At 48.5% G+C, this 19,276-nt stretch overlaps 2 long non-coding RNA genes across 2 annotated transcripts in view; one reads left to right on the plus strand and one right to left on the minus strand.

Annotated features, from left to right (window-relative positions):
• Positions 1 to 1,534: 1,534 nt before the first annotated feature.
• Positions 1,535 to 18,025, minus strand: LOC137546951 (uncharacterized). Its single transcript, XR_011026407.1, has 3 exons — positions 17,688 to 18,025; positions 9,660 to 9,694; positions 1,535 to 1,997 (listed from the first exon to the last, which is right to left on the minus strand). It is a non-coding gene; the product is annotated as an uncharacterized lncRNA (long non-coding RNA).
• Positions 17,784 to 19,276, plus strand: part of LOC137546952 (uncharacterized) — a 259,238-nt gene continuing 257,745 nt past the window's right edge. Inside the window, exon 1 of the long non-coding RNA XR_011026408.1 lies at positions 17,784 to 18,152. This is a non-coding gene — a long non-coding RNA (uncharacterized lncRNA). The remainder of the gene's footprint in view (positions 18,153 to 19,276) is intronic.

Genomic DNA, 19,276 nt, shown 5'->3' on the forward strand with positions numbered 1-19,276 from the left:
GGGCTGCACACAGAATGGGAGGGCAGCACAAGAAAGGGGAGTTGCATACTTGGTCTAGGGGCATAAAAAGTAAAAGCCCGGCCGGGCCTGCGGGGATGAAAAATGCTTTTCTGCATGCATGCCGAGGCCCGTGTGAATCGGCTCGAAGAACACCAGGTTTGCTGAACCATTTGTGACGTCCCCTCTAGAGGTGCTTCGAGATCTCTGGAGACATCTTAGTAAATGAGCCCTTTGAGGCATTGACCAAGTACAAGCTGAATAATCTTGATTCCACTCAATGCATACATGTTGCAGGTGTGTGACCTAAACACTACTGAAAGCAAACAGCCTGGCAGCCAGGAATCTGGCACATCGTAGAGAACAGATTCCATACTCTTCTCACTTAGGCCTGGGGCCCACTCCAGATCGCTAATCATTGTAGCAAATGCTAAGTGTTTGTTTTTCTAGGGTTTGCTAGTGATTTCCAGTGTGATTTGTGTGACGACAGGAAACACTGTACAATCTCATGATGGCGATTGTACAGTGCTTCCAATGTGCATTCATTTTTCTTTTGTATGCTGCTAAATAAAGTTTAAACTACTTTCTGGATCTCCCAATATCCATTTCTGCTGGCATCAAGGCCCTAGCCCCACCCCCTAGCACAAGAGATCATATGAGCTCCTCGATCTCCAAATAGAGACTCACCAATGACCTTTTGTGCTGGGGGCGGGGCTAAGCACCTGGAAGCCAACAGAAATGTGTATCGGGAGATGGCACAAGTACTTTAAATTTCATTTACACAAGAAAATGGCCCAACAACGCCACTGCTAAATTGCTTTTCCAAAGCGATTCAGGCCCTCAGGTTTCCTTACAAGCCGTAGTTCAGGTACCAATGTTGTTCTTAGACCTGTATATGTACAGCTGAGCACAGTGCATGAGGCAATTCTTTGCTGCTGTATACCCGCATCATGTGTCAAACACAGGCATGCATGTGGTTACAAATGCTGCTACCGGACTGCATTCAATGGAAGCCAGAAGTCAATGGTCGTTAAGCGTTGTGTTCAGCCATCTTTGGGTGTGTCCATCTAACATTTGGGGGGGGGGGGGGGGGGCAGTGAGGCGAGTCACAAGGATGTTTCCCTAAAGATTTCATGCTGAAAACAATTGGGAATCACCCTGAGGTTTATGGTGGCCAGCGGATCTCTCTCCAATCAGATTCGATCAGAGAAAGTTCTGTCTTTCGGGCGCCAAAATCGCTAGATGTATGGGAACCTTTACACTCATTTTAATTATACCACCATACTACCCCCACGGCTTCCAAGATCTTCCAAACAGACAGACAGAAATTTTTACTGTTAATCTCTGAGCCTTCAGTACGTCAGAAAGAAAACTATTGGATGACTAACCTCCCAAGTTTGAGGCTTCAAGTGCACCTGTTTTGTGGATTCATGCTAAAATGACAACTACTACAGCAATCCATCAATTGTGTATATTCCTTATTACTTGTGTTGGTGTGTCATAACAGCAACACAACTGAAGTCTCAATACATGTGCGTAAATCACAGACCAAAGTTTATTTCTTTGTTGAATGTTGTTGTAAAAAAGACTGTAATCTACAGTATATAATACTCTGGCAACAGTTTAGTGAGTTGAACAGACAACATAAAACTCAACAACTGAATGGACAATCATCAAATACAGACATGGAAGACTAGAACAATTTTTAACACTGGGTATATAAAGCAAGAATAGGGAAATAAAACACTGGCTCACAGAGCTCACAATTGCATTTACAGAGCGCAGGCACTTTGTGACTCTTGAGATTATGTTGGCGATGTCCCAGAGCTCCTTACTAAGGCCACCATAGGAAGTCCAGATCGATGATGTCTGGCTTTTCTAGTAGAAGGTATCTCCAATCTCCCCTCTCGTGACTGCTTGCACGGCCTGCTCTGGTATCAGTGATGGATCAGTGAGAATGGACGTAGAGGTGCTAAGCTGCCATAAAGCACTTAATACCGCTGAAATAATACAAAAAAGGTATCAGTAGTTATTCAAGAAGAGTACTAAATGTAATACCATTCTACATGAACTATATAGTGTAAATACAAAAACACCCCTAAAGGATTGCTTTGTGATTTACTCAATAGTGTAGGTTTTTACATTATTTCCTTTGCATCATTGGGTCCACAACCTGTTAACCTTGCTGCAATCAATTACATCTTTGAAGGCAATATACCGTATTTTTCGCCGTATAAGACGCTCCGGCATATAAGACGCACCCAGATTTAGAAGGCAAAAATCAGGAAAAAAATAAACCTTGGTGCGTCCATGATGCAGGGGCGTCTTAGGGACTTTTCACCCCCCAGTTACTCTACATACTATTACACTGACCACATAAGGGGACAGTGTAATGATTGCCTATTCCCATGTTGCCTGCCTGTGTTCCCCTATGTGGTCAGTGTAGGGATTGGCTGTTCCTGTGTCCCCCTGTGCCTGCTGTTTCCCCCTGTGCCTGTCATGTCCTCCTGTGCCAACCATGCCCCCCTGTGGCAGCCATGTCCTCCTGTGCCAACCATGCCCTTCTGTGCCAGCCATGTCCCCCTGTGGCAGCCATGTCCCCCTGTCAGTCTCCCCGTGCCAGATATGTCCCCGTCAGTGTCCCTCTGCCAGCCATGTCCCCCTGTCAGTGTCCCTCTGCCAGCCATGTCCCCCTGTCAGTGTCCCTGTGCCAGCCATGTCCCCCTGTCAGTGTCCCTGTGCCAGCCATGTCCCCCTGTCAGTGTCCCTGTGCCAGCCATGTCCCCCTGTCAGTGTCCCTGTGCCAGCCATGTCCCCCTGTCTGTGTCCCTGTGCCAGCCATGTCCCCCTGTCTGTGTCCCTGTGCCAGCCATGTCCCCCTGTCAGTGTCCCTGTGCCAGCCATGTCCCCCTGTCAGTGTCCCTGTGCCAGCCATGTCCCCCTGTCAGTGTCCCTGTGCCAGCCATGTCCCCCTGTCAGTGTCCCTCTGCCAGCCATGTCCCCGTCAGTGTCCCTGTGCCAGCCATGTCCCCCTGTCTGTGTCCCTGTGCCAGCCATGTCCCCCTGTCAGTGTCCCTGTGCCAGCCATGTCCCCCTGTCTGTGTCCCTGTGCCAGCCATGTCCCCCTGTCAGTGTCCCTGTGCCAGCCATGTCCCCCTGTCTGTGTCCCTGTGCCAGCCATGTCCCCCTGTCAGTGTCCCTGTGCCAGCCATGTCCCCCTGTCAGTGTCCCTCTGCCAGCCATGTCCCCGTCAGTGTCCCTGTGCCAGCCATGTCCCCCTGTCAGTGTCCCTGTGCCAGCCATGTCCCCCTGTTAGTGTCCCCCTGTGCCAGCCATGTCCCTGTCAGTGTCCATGTGCCAGCCATGTCCCCCTGTCAGTGTCCCTGTGCCAGCCATGTCCCCCTGTCAGTGTCCCTGTGCCAGCCATTTCCCCCTGTCAGTGTCCCCCTTTGCCGTCCGTGTCCCGCTGTGCCGGCCATGTCCCCCTGTCCATACCCCCCTGTGCCAGCAGCGTAAATACAGTATATACGTTACCTGCTCCTGCTGCCATGATCCTGGCTCCAGTCCTGCTTTGCTATCCTCTTCTCCCATCTACCGCTGCTACAGACGCCGAACATCGCTTGCCGGTGAGTCCCAATTAGCCGCACGGTGATTACGCATGCATGACCCTGGCGCACTTGTACTGATTGCGTAATCCCTGCGCGGCTAATTAGGACTCACCGGCTAGCGATGTTTGCCGGCTGCAACAGCGGTAGATGGAAGAGGATCGCGAAGCAGGACTGGAGCCAGGATCATGGCGGCTGTAGCAGCAGGCATTGGTGGATGGCAGAAGAGGATCGCGAAGCAGGACTGGAGCCAGGAGCGCGGCGGCAGGAGCAGGTAATGTACAGTGGAGGAAATAATTATTTGACCCCTCACTGATTTTGTAAGTTTGTCCAATGACAAAGAAATGAAAAGTCTCAGAACAGTTTCATTTCAATGGTAGGTTTATTTTAACAGTGGCAGATAGCACATCAAAAGGAAAATCGAAAAAATAACCTTAAATAAAAGATAGCAACTGATTTGCATTTCATTGAGTAAAATACGTTTTTGAACCCCTACCAACCATTAAGAGTTCTGGCTCCCACAGAGTGGTTAGACACTTCTACTCAATTAGTCGCCCTCATTAAGGACACCTGTCTTAACTAGTCACCTGTATAAAAGACACCTGTCCACAGAATCAATCAATCAATCAATCAAGCAGACTCCAAACTCTCAAACATGGGAAAGACCAAAGAGCTGTCCAAGGATGTCAGAGACAAAATTGTAGACCTGCACAAGGCTGGAATGGGCTACAAAACCATTAGCAAGAAGCTGGGAGAGAAGGTGACAACTGTTGGTGCGATTGTTCGAAAATGGAAGGAGCACAAAATGACCATCAATCGACCTCGCTCTGGGGCTCCACGCAAGATCTCACCTCGTGGGGTGTCAATGGTTCTGAGAAAGGTGAAAAAGCATCCTAGAACTACACGGAAGGAGTTAGTGAATGACCTAAAATTAGCAGGGACCACAGTCACCAAGAAAACCATTGGAAACACATTACACCGCAATGGATTAAAATCCTGCAGGGCTCGCAAGGTCCCCCTGCTCAAGAAGGCACATGTGCAGGCCCGTCTGAAGTTTGCCAATGAACACCTGAATGATTCTGTGAGTGACTGGGAGAAGGTGCTGTGGTCTGATGAGACCAAAATAGAGCTCTTTGGGATTAACTCAACTCGCTGTGTTTGGAGGAAGAAAAATGCTGCCTATGACCCCCAAAACACCGTCCCCACCGTCAAGCATGGGGGTGGAAACATTTTGCTTTGGGGGTGTTTTTCTGCTAAGGGCACAGGACAACTTAATCGCATCAACGGGAAAATGGACGGAGCCATGTATCGTGAAATCCTGAACGACAACCTCCTTCCCTCTGCCAGGAAACTGAAAATGGGTTGTGGATGGGTGTTCCAGCACGACAATGACCCAAAACATACAGCAAAGGCAACAAAGGAGTGGCTCAAGAAGAAGCACATTAAGGTCATGGAGTGGCCTAGTCAGTCTCCGGAACTTAATCCAATAAAAAGCCTATGGAGGGAGCTCAAGCTCAGAGTTGCACAGAGACAGCCTCGAAACCTTAGGGATTTAGAGATGATCTGCAAAGAGGAGTGGACCAACATTCCTCCTAAAATGTGTGCAAACTTGGTCATCAATTACAAGAAACGTTTGACCTCTGTGCTTGCAAACAAGGGTTTTTCCACTAAGTATTAAGTCTTTTATTGTTAGAGGGTTCAAAAACGTATTTCACTCAATGAAATGCAAATCAGTTGCTATCTTTTATTTAAGGTTATTTTTTCGATTTTCCTTTTGATGTGCTATCTGCCACTGTTAAAATAAACCTACCATTGAAATTATACTGTTCTGAGACTTTTCATTTCTTTGTCATTGGACAAACTTACAAAATCAGTGAGGGGTCAAATAATTATTTCCTCCACTGTATACGAATAATTGTTTGTAAACGATCGATAAGTAAATTGTATGGTTAGTGGCAACCTTAAAGGTATCCATTAACCTCCTTGCCGGTTATCCCGAGCTCAGCTCGGGGTAACCTGCGCAGGAGGATATCTCAGGCCCCGCTGGGCCGATTTGCATAATTTTTTTTTTGTTACAAGCAGCTAACACTTTGCTAGCTGCTTGTAACTTCCGATCGCCGCCGCTCGCCGCCGATCCGCCAAAATCCGCCGCGCCGAGTCGCTCCCCCCCGCCCCAGAGCCCTGCGCTGCCTGGCCAATCAGTGCCAGGCAGCGTTGAGGGGCGGATCGGGATTCCCTATGACGTCCCGACGTCCATGACGTCGGTGACGTCATCCCGCCCCGTCGCCATGGCGACCGGGGAAGCCCTGCAGGAAATCCCGTTCTCAATGGGATTCCCTGCATACTCTGATCGCCGAAGGCGATCGGAGTGGGTGGGGGGATGCCGCCGCTTAGCGGCTATCATGTAGCGAGCCCTTGGCTCGCTACATGATTTAAAAAAAAAAAAAAAAAAAAAAAATGTGCGGCGCTGCCTCCTTGCCGGATTTTTTAGACCGGCAAGGAGGTTAAAGGTACAATCTTGATGGTACAATCTTACCACTTCTGGGTAATATGAGGGACAATCTGACTATTATATCCCCCTACCTCAGGTTTCCTTTAAGTCATATGAAAGGGGGTGGTTAGTGTTAGGCCCAGGAGAGGAGAGATTAGTGTCGGGCACTCAGGTTAGTGTCGGGCATCAGAGAGGACAATGTTGGGATGAGGTTAAGGGAAGAGTAAAAAAAACAGCCAGATCAGCTGTTCATGCCCAATCTGCAATTGTCGGCCTAATACACGAGTTTCACAAGCATCACAATTTTGGAGAAGTCACAGTTTGCCCAGATACAATCCCCTCTCCAATAATACAGAGAGAGGAATGTGTCTCTGTGGAACTACAAGTCCCAGCATAGCATTCAGCAGAAACTCTGGCAGAACGGTGGTGTAGTGCTCTTGCCTTGCAGCGCTTGGTCCCCGCTTTGAATCCCAGCCAGGGCACTATCTGCAAGGAGTTTGTATACTCTCCCTGTGTCTGCATGGGTTTCCTCTGGGCGCTCTGATTTCCTCCCACATCCCAAATACATACAGATAAGTTAATTGGCTCCCCCTAAATTGGCCCTAGACTACAATACATATAGTACATGATATAGACATACTGTACACTCACCTAAAGGATTTTTAGGAAGACCATACTAATACGGTGTTTGACCCCCTTTCGCCTTCAGAACTGCCTTAATTCTACATGGCATGGATTCAACAAGGTGCTGAAAGCATTCTTTAGAAATGTTGGCCCATATTGATAGGATAGCATCTTGCAATTGATGAGAGATTTGTGGGATGCACATCCAGGGCACCAAGCTCCCATTCCATCACATCCCAAAGATGCTCTATTGGGCTGAGATCTGGTGACTGTGGGGGCCATTTTAGTACAGTGAACACATTGTCATGTTCAAGAAACCCATTTGAAATGATTCAAGCTTTGTGACATGGTGCTAATATTATCCTGCTGGAAGTAGCCATCAGAGGATGGGTACATGGTGGTCATGAAGGGATGGACATGGTCAGAAAGAATGCTCAGATAGCCCGTGGCATTTAAACAAGGCCCAGCTGGCACTAAGGGGCCTTATGCTGGCCATTCACTGGCCCGATTTGCCGCCGTTCAACAGCAGATTCGATCACTGGGATTGAATCTGCTGCCAATCGTTCACGCTAAACGCACCCGCCGATCCGATTTCCTCCCGAAATCGGATCGGTCCGTCAATCGCGCCGTGCGGGAAATTACCGACGATCGCCCGCGGGTAGGGAGTGCGTCGCTAGCGGCGGTCGATCCGATACAGGTATACATTACCTGACGCTGGCTCCCTGGCATCTTCTTCGCGCTCCACCGCTCTGTTCCTGCTCCATCCCAGCGTACATTAACTTCCTGTGTCACTCCAGTGACCAGGAAGTTCAAATAGAGGGCGCTCTATTTGAACTTCCTGGTCACGGAGTGACAGTGTACGCTGGGATGCGGTGCGGGATGCTGGGATGCGGTGCAGCGCGGAGAAGAGGACCCGGAGCCAGCTTCAGGTAATGTATACGGGGGGACAGGCGGCAGGAGCAGCTCAACAGATTGTGATCGGTTTTAGGCTGAAATCGATTCACAATCTGTTTGCAGTAAAGGCAGCCATACGATCCCTCTCCGATCAGATAGGGATCTGTCAGTTGGTCGATCTAATGGCAAATCGACCAGTGTATGGCTACCTTACAGTGTGCCAAGAAAACATCCCCCACACCATTACACCACCACTACCAGCCTGCACAGTGGTAACAAGGCATGATGGATCCATGTTCTCATTCTGTTTACGCCAAATTCTGACTCGATCGAGACTCATCAGACCAGGCAACATTTTTCCAGTCTTCAACTGTCCAATTTTGGAGAGCTCATGCAAATTGTAGCCTCTTATTCCTATTTTTAGTGGAGATGAGTGGTGCCCAGTGCGGTCTTCTGCTATTGTAGCACATCTGACTCAAGGTTGTGCGTGTTGTGGCTTCACAAATGCTTTGCTGCATACCTCGGTTGTAACGAGTGGTTATTTCAGTCAACGTTGCTCTTCAATCAGCTTGAATCAATCGGCCCATTTTTCTCTGACCTCTAGCATCAACAAGGCATATTCGCCCACAGGAGTGCCGCATACTGGATGTTTTTCCCTTTTCACACCATTCTTTGTAAACCCTAGAAATGGTTGTGTGTGAAAATCCCAGTAACTGAGCAGATTGTGGAATACTCAGACCGGCCTGTCTGGCACCAACAAACATGCCACGCTCAAAATTGCTTAAATCACCTTTCTTTCCCATTCTGACATTCAGTTTGGAGTTCACAAGATTGTCTTGACCAGGACCACACCCCTAAATGCATTGAATCAACTGCTATGTGATTGGTTGATTAGATAATCGCATTAATGAGAAATTGAACAGGTGTTCCTAATAGTCCTTTAGGTGAGTGTATAACAATGGTAGGAATTAGATTGTAAGCTCCTTGAGGGACAGTTAGTGACAAGACTAATATATATATATATATATACACACACACTTTACAGCACTGTGTAAGATGTTGGTGCTATATAAATAATAATAAACGTTATTTTTTTTTGTCTTATAGTGGGAAGCCAGCGTGGTCACTGAGTCACACCTACACACAGTGCGGTGCCTATAAGCTCAGATGTGGCCATGTAGTAGAATGAGGGGGAGGAGCACAGTCTAACTCTTCCCCGCAAAATCCACGACTTTCTTGGTCGTGGATTTTGCTGCCCTGTGCGCTTCCGTGTGAGGCAGGGCTATGAGCTGCAGCCCTGCCTTACACACGTCTGTCAGCGGCGGATCTCCGCCTCTCCCCTCTCAGCAAAGGAAGACTGAGAGGGGCAGGGGAGAGGCGGCGATCCGCCGCTGACAGACGCGTGTGAGGCAGGGCTGCAGCTCATAGCCCTGCCTCACACGAAAGAGCTGCCCGGATTGCTCCCCGGGGTGTTTGAGGGGATTTAGATTGGCGGGGATGTGGCGGTTTAGTTAGGGATATAGTATTAAAAAGATTTATGACAAAAAAATACATTTTTTTAGAGACTTCTGAGTCTCTTTAAAGTGTACCAGAGATGAATGGGGAAAAAAAAAATGTACATACCTGGGGCATCCTCCTCCGGCCTAAAGCTTACAGCCTAAAGGCCTGTTCCTACTAGACATGAATCACTGCGTTTTCCCGCATGCAAAATCAAATGGGGAAAAGCAGCCTATTTAAAAATATTGCATGCGCCGGGGGGGCGAGAATCAGATGGCATGCAGCCAAAATATTCATCACAAATCTGAATCTCTATATGCATGGCACAGCTCGAGGGATTCAGGTGCATTCTTGCATTACTGCAAGTACCGGTGTGCATCTCGCAAGACGCACACCAGCACAGTGGAAATAGGCCCTAAAACAGGGAGACAGGTCAGTCTGACATAAACTTCTTGCACTGAATACACACATCATACTTTTACCACTTGAACACGTACAATACAAACATCTCTGCACCAGAATCATTAATTACTAGGTTTTCTCATACTTACATTCCCCTCAAAAGGCGTTTTATCACAAGGTCTGTCTGCAGAATAAAATAATGTAATATGTAAATTAAATAAAATCAGCAACTATCTTTCGTTAATGCTATACAGTAAACTTTTATATCACCTGACATGAAACTTCCATAGACCTCCAAATACCTAATTACTTACTGTAAGCCCATGCACTGCATACATATCTACACCCTGTAGGCACATGCACTGTATACATATCTACACCCTGTAGGCACATGCACTGTGTACATATCTACAGCCTGAAGACATCTACGCTGAATACTTATCCACCCACTGTAAGCACATGCACTGTAAACTGATCCACACCCTGTAGGCACCTGGGCTGTATACACATCTACATCCTGTAGGCACCTGCTCTGAATACTTACCTACCTGCTGTAAGCACATGCGCAGTATACAAATCTACAGCCTGTAGGCACCTGAGCTGTATACATATCTACATCCTGAAGGCATCTGTGCTGGATACTTACCTACCCGCTGTAAGCACATGCACAATATACAAATCTACACCCTGTAGGCACATGCACTGTATACATATCTACATCCTGAAGGCATCTGTGCTGAATACTTATCCATCTGCTGTAAGCACATGCGCAGTATACTTATCCACCCACTGTAAGCACCTACACTAACTACATGCCCACCCCACCGTAAGCACCTATGCTAAATACTTACCCACCTGCTGTGAGCCCCTGCTTTGAATACTTACGGTATCCATACATCTAGTGAGTTTGGTGGCCGATCGACCAAGAGACAGGTCTCTCTCTGGTCAAATCTGATCGGAGAGAGATCTGTAGGCTGCCGTAAACCGCAGGCCAATTCCCGATAAGTTTCAGCATGAATTAGTTTGGGGACTGGCCCTGTGACGCCGCTTCACCACCCGCACCCACTGCCCCCTCCTAATGTTTTATGCCCCCCCCCCCGCAGTGCCCATGCAGTTATACTTTACCTGTCATAATGTCAGTTTCCTCGTACTTCCGCATTTGCCTGCATTATAACACGTAGGGCGTGTGTGACGTCACCACACGCTATATGCCAGTAGTCACGTGGGGCCCTAATGCTTAAATCTCTCATCGCGGTTGGCAGACAGGTAAAGTTTAACTGCGGGTGGGGGGGGGGGGGTGTTTGGACATAAAACACTAGGAGAGACAGAGCTGGGGGTTCTGGCGCTCGTCCCGATATTGCACGCTGTCCTTGCCATGTATCTGATCGAGAATTCTTTTTTTTTATATATCTCCATTATCTTCCATGGCACAGCATCTTCAAGTATTGAAGATTTTCCATCATGTCCCATTGATGCATGCAAACAATTATCAACTCGGATGGTCAATTGGCTACTAAGTCACGTGATGCTTGGGCACCTTTACCCGACCGCTGTAACTAAACATGCTTCAGCACTTGGTCCAATTCTGTGGCCTCGTTGAGCTGTTTTGGCACCTTGAAATCTCCATGTAATTGGCAAGGTGGGTATATCAAGCAGAAATGTGATCATGTTAAAGAAGAACTCAGTGAAAATAATGTACTAAAAAAAAGTGCTTAATTTTTACAATAATTATGTATAAATGATTTAGTCAGTGTTTGCCCATTGTAAAATCTTTTCTCTCCCTGATTTACATTCTGACATTTATCACATGGTGACTTTTCTACTACTGGAAAGCGATATAAGTGGAAAGAGATCCTGTTAATTCCCACAATGCAACAAGGCTTGCACAGTGTGATATCAGAACCATGGTCCTGGCATCAGTGTGGGAGGGGTTTTACCACAGTATCAGCCATATAGAGTCCCCTGATTATCCATTTGTGAAAAGGAAAAGCTTTCTCATGGGAAAGGGAGTATCAGTTCAATCCTTAATTACGGTTTCTCTTTAAAGCAAATCTTTACTTATAATGGAAGTCAAGTAAATCTGACATCTGTATCCTGAAATAACAAAAACATTCTTACCACAGTGCCAGGGGTGCAGCTAGTAAGAAACCTCTGTGCCCCCACCACCCCCCCCACCCCCACCAGTTTTAAGTAGCCTGAGTTGCCCCTGGTATTAAAGAGAACCCGAGGTGTGTTTAAAGAATGTTATCTGCATACAGAGGCTGGATCTGCCTATACAGCCCATCCTCTGTTGCTATCCCAAACCCCACTAAGGTCCCCCTGCACTCTGCAATCCCTCATAAATCACAGCCGTGCTGTGAGGCTGTGTTTACATCTGTAGTGTCAGTCTCAGCTGCTTCCCCGCCTCCTGCATAGCTCCGGTCTCTACCCCCGTCCCTTCCCTCCAATCAGCAGGGAGGGAAGGGATGCAGACGGGGACTGGAGTTCTGCAGGAGGCGGGGAGAGCAGCAGACTGACACTATAGAGATAAACACAGCCAGCTCTGACAAGCTGTTTGTCAGCAGCGTGGCTGTGATTTATGAGGGATTGCAGAGTGTAGGGGGACCTTAGGGGGGTTTGGGATAGCAACAGAGGCTGGGCTGTATAGGCAGATCCAGCCTCTGTATGCAGATAATATTCTTCAAACCCACCTCGGGTTCTCTTTAAGCAGTCCTTCAGTATTGGTAGTCAGAGGGTACCCTCTAGTATCAGATAGCCCCATGTAGCTCCACAGTGTATAGGAAGTGCGAAGTAATCCCCCAAATTTATGCAGCATCTCCCAGTCTAGATAGCCAGAAGCAGCCCCCTCCTTAACAGTACAGGTAGCCAGAAGTAGCTCTCCTGTATAGGTAGCCCCCCGGTATAGATAGTCAGAAGGGACCCCAGTATTAGGAAGTATCCCCCATTATTGGTAGCCAGAGGTAGCCCCACAGTATAGGAAGCCCCCTCAGTATTGGTAGAGCGAAGGGCAACCCAGTATAGGTAGCCTCCCCCCATAAAGGTAGAAAGAAGAACTAGGTAGCCAGAAGTAGGTGCACTCAGTGTAGGTGGCCAAAGGGGCCATCCAGAATAAGTAGCCAGATGTGACCCCTCCCCCAAAGCAGAATGGTGATCTACCTTCTTCAGGTGTCCCTGCCTCTATTATTAGAGCACCCACTCTCGTCATGTAACCAGACAGCGTGACAAGACAGTATCCCTTTAAGTTATGCTGAAGGTCTGCTTTAATGCGTATTTGCAGAATAGTCCTGTTTTTTTTTATTAATTACAGTTGGAGACAGTGATTTTTTTTTTTTTTTGCAGGTATGCTAGGGTGACCCAGAGATTTTTTCAGTTTGCTGATGATGTTATCACTCTGAAATAGCAACCAGCCACAAGCTTTGTCTTATTACTTCTGTACAAATGAAACATCTCTGTGTCCTGCATGAATTTGATTAAAACAAAATTCAAAATATTCACATTTTATTGCTTTATGGCCTGAAATGCAGAAACACAAAGCCATTTTCAAGCTCCATTTACAAAATTCAACTAAAAACAGGCAAGTGAAATGTATACCGTAATTCAGAAAAAATAAAACCCTCATATCCCCACATCATGCGGGCCCCCTGCCATCACCAGGCTAGTGCCTTTGTCGACTTGCCTTTAATCTTGCCCTCCCTAAAGATGCCCATACCAGGGCTGTGGAGTCGGTAAAAAAAAATCATCCGACTACAACTCAGTTTATGAAACCCTCCGACTCCAGGTACCAAAATAGCTCCAACTCCTCGACTGACTCCACAGCCCAGTCCGAAACATGGAGTGGGTAGAAAAATCATTCAACTCCAGCTCCTCAGTTCATGAAACAACCGACTGACTCTAGGTGCCCGAAAATTGCTCCGACTCCACAGCCCTGGCCCATACATCTAGCAATGTATGGGCAGATTCAACCAAGAGACAGATCTTAGATCAGAGAAATATCTGTTGCCTGTCCATACACCACAGGCCGATTCCTGATCAATTTCAACATGAAATCTCTCAAGAATCGGCCTCGTGTTGCCGCCTCGCCACCCCTGGATGTTGATGTCCAACCGGTCAAATCCTTGATTAAGCAGGCTTATTATAATACTGATTTTCATACAATCAGATAATAATAATGGTAGATCAAATTCGAAATTGACATATGTATGGCCACTCTTCACACACAGTCGCACCCACACCGAACTCCAGAAAATGAATCTCATTGCCCATATTTAGTGAATATACAGATACAGTACTCATACACAAGCTCCACACACACATATTTCAATATATTAAAACACACAGCACATCAATATTCTGCTAAAAAGGAGTACCTAAGCTCAACTCCAATGGTCTGAAATAATTTGAAAGGAAAAAAGAAAAAAATCCCCAAAATTGCAATGGTTTACATGCACATGAACCACTGTAATGGTAGGGATTTTTCTCCTTTTTTATGTTTATCTATGCAGTAGCTGGATATTGGGCTGGAAAACCTGAGCTGAAGCTTGTGTTCAGAAACACAATCACCTAAGGAGAGGGAAGCCTCAGCATCCTACAGAGGCTTCCCTCTGTGTCCTCCGCTGCTTGCCGGGAACCTTGTGCTGCTTGGAGCCATCTCCCTCTGCAGCCATGCGAGCAGGGCCTCACCTGTGCAGTATCTGCTCCAGCCTACTGCACAAGCACGGCCGTACTCACACAGGCGCAGCACGGCCACACTTGTGCCAGAAGAGGAGTGCAGCCCTGATCAGATTACTGACATGCCCTTGTTGTTAAAGAGAGTCTGTAATTGAAAAAGTGCCCCTGGAGGTACTAACCTCAGGAGGGGGAAGCCTCTGGATCCTAATGAGGCTTTTCCTGTCCTTCACAGTAGCTCCTATCCAGCACTGGCTCCCCCTGAAAATCCACTGACGGCCGCCTGCAGGCTCAGTAGCACCTATGGCATGCGGCGATATTTACCTTTTGGATCCAGCACAGGCACAGTACCATCTTCCCCTTCTGGCTCTAGCGGAAATAGTCGAGCCCCATCGGGTCCACTCTACTGCGCAGGTGCAAACCGCATCGTAACACAAGGGCAATGCAAGGAAATGGGGCCTAGTAGCACACTTACCATGTTGGCTTGCGAAGGAAGTGCCCGATCCACCGTCGAGCCACCGCAGGGTCAACAGCACATTACAGTTACACAGCGGCAGTGGAAGCAATTAAGTCAATGGGCAATGTGGACGGTGTGGATGCGCAGAATGACTGGAATACGACAGGGAAACAAGAGAATCCCAGTGACGTACTTCCTGTCCAGCAGAGTACGTCACAGGGCGACGGGCGTGCGAGGGGAAGGCGCTATACATATGACCCTGTCGGAGCACTCTGCTGCAGGGTTACAGGTTAGAACCACAGTGTAAAGCAAGCACCAATGGGAGAGATATAGTTCAAACGTGCTATGACTCCTATGGTCTGTGCACATCAGACCAAATCAATAGTCAAGGTCCAAAACGAGTCAGCACCGTCTTCAGTAGGAAATAGCTCTTTTATTGGTTAAAAAGCATGATGTCAAGTATCTGTCAGCGACACCTCCGCTGTTTCGGGCGTATAGCCCTTTTTCAAGCCAAGAAGCAAAGTCATCACACCAACATGTAATACATCACAGTTTAAATAGTATAACATTACCCAGCCCACCAATCAGCATTGCTCTATATCGGCCAATCAGAGAGAGGCAGGGACCGACGGACCTGATGGGGAACTAATCCCTTTGCATGCAAAGAAGGAAGCCCAGCTCCTCCCCCAGGCGTTACCAAATACTCACCGCCTAATCCACGGTGAAAACAGCAATCGTTACAGGTTAGGCATTTTGTGCGCATCACACCGCAAACACTTTTCAAGTGTAAAACCAGCCTAAAAGCAAACCTATAATGTTTGCTACAACCTATTTCGGATCTATGGGAGGGGGAAGCCTCTGGGTCCTCTAGAAACATCCCCATCTTCATCAGCCAGGCCAGTCCAGTGATGAGACCTGAAGCGTGGCCACGTGTCACCTGCGCAGTAGCACAGAACCGACTGTGCTTGGCTTTTTTCCGCTGGAGCCTGGCTGGTGCTCCTGTGCAATGCGCAAACAGTCCACAAGTGGTTTTGCAGGGATCTCAGCGCTGGAACGGCTCAGTGGAGGAGGACGGAGAATCCAGAGGCTTACCCTTACCAAGGTAAGTATCTGGTAGGGGCACTTCTTATTCCCTACAAGTACACGTTAAATTACACCCTTGTGGCTGTTAGTGGAAATTACAATATTTTATGCTTGATACACACCATGCAATTTCCCGTCAGACAGACCAGTTAAATCGATTGTTTCTGACAGGTCCGATCGTTCTTTTTTGTAATCAATTTTGTAGAGACATGATCGAAAAATCGATTGTACCTGTCAGAAATAGTTGATTTGACCCATCTATCTGAAAGTAAGCCTGCGCGAGCGGCGCTGTCGATCACCGCTATCGATCACCGCCACGTGGGCCGGAGCGGACTGCGCAGGCGTAGTAGTACTGCGCGTTCGCAGTCCGCTCCGGCCCACGTGGCGGTGATCGACAGCGCCGCTCGTGCAGGCGCAGTACAGAGCGACCTGGAGGTCGCTATGACGTCATCGCCGGGGACCGGGACGGACCTGCGGCGAACGACTGCGGGCAGAGCTGCGGCGAGGGACGTCCTGGGAGCTTGGAGCTGGAGGAAGCCCCCGGTAAGTACCACTTTTACTATTTTTCCCCTGATGACTCCTTTAAAGAGAACCAGAGACGTTGCAAAAAAGCTTTTATACATACCTGGGGCTTCCTCCAGCCCCATAAGCCTGGATCGCTCCCATGCCGCCGTCCTCCGCTGCCTCTATCCGCCGGTACCAGGTCCCGTACTTTCGGCCAGTCAACGCAAGCGCAGTGCGTCACTACCGGCGGACGCGGCCAATTGTACGCAAGAGCAGGGACTCTCTCCATATCCTTACGCATGCGCCTCCATACTACACAGGCACATGCGTAAGGCTATGGAGGGAGTCCCTGCTCTTGCGTACAATTGGCCGCGTCCCAGTACCGGCGATAGAGGCAGCATAGGATGGCGGCGAAGGGAGCGATCCAGGCTTATAGGGCTGGAGGAAGCCCCAGGTATGTATAAAAGCTTTTTCATTTTTTCAATGCTGTTCGTCTCTGGTTGCCTTTAAGTCCCTGCCTTCACTCCAGCACTCACAACACATCTAGGGATGATGGGCAGATTCCACCAAGAGACAGATCTCTATCTGATCCAATCTAATCAGATAGAGATCTGTTGGCTGCCCATACACCAAAGGCCAATTCTTGATCGATTTCAGCATGAAATCTTTTAGAAAATGGCCTTGTGACATTGCCTCGCCGCCCCACCAAATGTTTTATGTGACCCCCCCATGCATTTATACTTCCGAGTGCCAGCACTGAATTCCTGCATTGGCGTGCCATATGACTACCCGGCGTCTAGCACATGTGTGACACACACCCCATGTCTATATGCCGGTAGTCATGTGGGGCACATCTGTGGAAGTACAGTGCAGACACTGAGGGGACAGGTAAAGTAGGAGCACCAGGGGGTACATAAAACATTTGGAGGGACATCAGCCAGGGGGTCTCTGTCACATTCGTCATTCATGTTTATCGCATTCTGTTACCGCCACGCACTGAATCAACCACGTTGACCCGAGATTTCCCTGCATGCCTAATCAATACATTCAACCAATTTCAGCCTCAATTTGGTCGTACTGTTGATTGGTCACTTGGCAGCACCGATTTTATCCAATTCAAACATAATTAACAAAATTGGATGGTCGATTGTCCGCCAAGTTGACAGATGTATGGCCACCTGCAGTCAGCTCCACCTCCACACACACCAAACCCCATGAAATATGAATACATCACTAATCATATTATGCATATACAGTACATAATTCCAGGGCTCTGCCTCCTTGCTGTGAACAGTCAATAGGCAGACATTAAACTACATACTCTACACGTACAGCAGCACACAGGCTGCTTCTTCCTTCCTTATCTATAATGTTTCACATCCATCCTCCACCATGCTCTGTTTTCCCCAATAATAACGATAGTGCACAGCAGCTACTGGGGCACTAATGATAGGCCAAAGCTATATACCTGCATGGTAAGGTAAATGGGCTCTGGTCACGTGTGCCTGCATGCACCGCCCTCAGCGGTGATATGCCCAGTATGACGTCAGACATCATACCTTCCCCGAGGATCCGCTCCTCGCAGACTCGGCGCCGGTTGCAGAGAGCTCGAGCTCGCACACTCGGCCGGCGGCGGTAGCAGAGAGGACTGACGTGTTGCTAAGACGGCAGCTACCTCAGCCCTATACGTCGATTCCACTAACTAGAAGGAGAGAGCGGCTGTCTGAACACTGATCACACCCGGAGCTCCCCCTTGTGGCTGGCAGCTAGAAGGAGAGAGCGGGTCTGAACACTGATCACTCCCGGAGCTCCCCCTTGTGGCTGGCAGCTAGAAGGAGAGAGCGGCTGTCTGAACACTGATCACACCCGGAGCTCCCCCTTGTGGCTGTAGCGGCAATAGCAGGATGGAAGCAAAACATTGAAGGAGATTTCTGTGAGTAAAAATGAACCTAGTTCTGACCGGGGCAGGTTTTGGGTTACATTTATCCCAGGTCCCTAATCTCGCCCTCCCAGTATAGGCAGCGGGATGTATTCACTCCCTCCCCAGTATAGGTCACCATATGACCCCTGCACAGACAGCCAGAGCTCAGTCCCACACCCATCTTGTAAATGCAGCAACGCAAAAGTGTCCTGAATATCCTTTACCCTCTGGCCTATACATTGTATATATATATTTAATAGTGTTTGCAGTGAATGTGCTGATGTTGCTCACGTGCTGCTGCTTTGTGCTGCAGCTGCATTTTACAATTAAATTATAAGCTGCCATTTTTTGGTGCATTTGGAAGTATCGGAGTTAATTTGCAGCGCGCAGTTTCTGCACATACTGGGGTACTAATGATAGGCCAAAGCTATACACTTCCATGGTAAGGTATTGGTAAGGTATTTGTGTTGTGGTCACGTGTGGTTGCATGCGGTCAGGGCAGCCATCAGGGGGGGACAACTGACACTGCAGTGAGGGGCCCAGGGCTTCTGGGGGCCCTGGGCCCCTGCAAGCGCTGGAAGGGCCGCATATGCTGGCTGCGGGCCTGTGGCTCACTAACCAGCACACTGCATTCCAGCACTGACAAAAGAGGCACAGGAAGAAAAGAGGGGAACAAAAGAGAATGGATAAAGTATAATAACGGTCCTACAAGTCCCTGTCTCATTTGTTAACTGGGGACTACCTGTATTTTGCTAGTATTTGACTCCACCCTCAACATGCCATGGCCACGCCCACTTTCCCCCCGCATCTTGCTGTGCTTGCCGCTTTCTTTAGTGTTCTGAGCCATGAACATTTTTTCGCGCAGCGCACTTCATGCACGGGGTGGGGTGGCTAGTGGGTGGGCACAGCAACCAGTGGGTGGGCCCAGGGAAGGGGGCCCCAGGCCTGATGATGTGTGAGGGGCCCCAAAATTTCTAATAGCGGCCCTGCATGCGGTCACCTGTCACTGCTTGCGCTGTACCCAGCGGTGACACGCCCATGACATGACGTCATAGTCAGACATCATAGTCACCTCAAGGATCCACTTCTCGCAGATTCAGCAGTAGACTGGATAGAAGCTACTCCAGCCCCGTACC

Source organism: Hyperolius riggenbachi, chromosome 2 (genome assembly GCF_040937935.1).
Source record: "Hyperolius riggenbachi isolate aHypRig1 chromosome 2, aHypRig1.pri, whole genome shotgun sequence".
NCBI lineage: Eukaryota > Metazoa > Chordata > Amphibia > Anura > Hyperoliidae > Hyperolius > Hyperolius riggenbachi.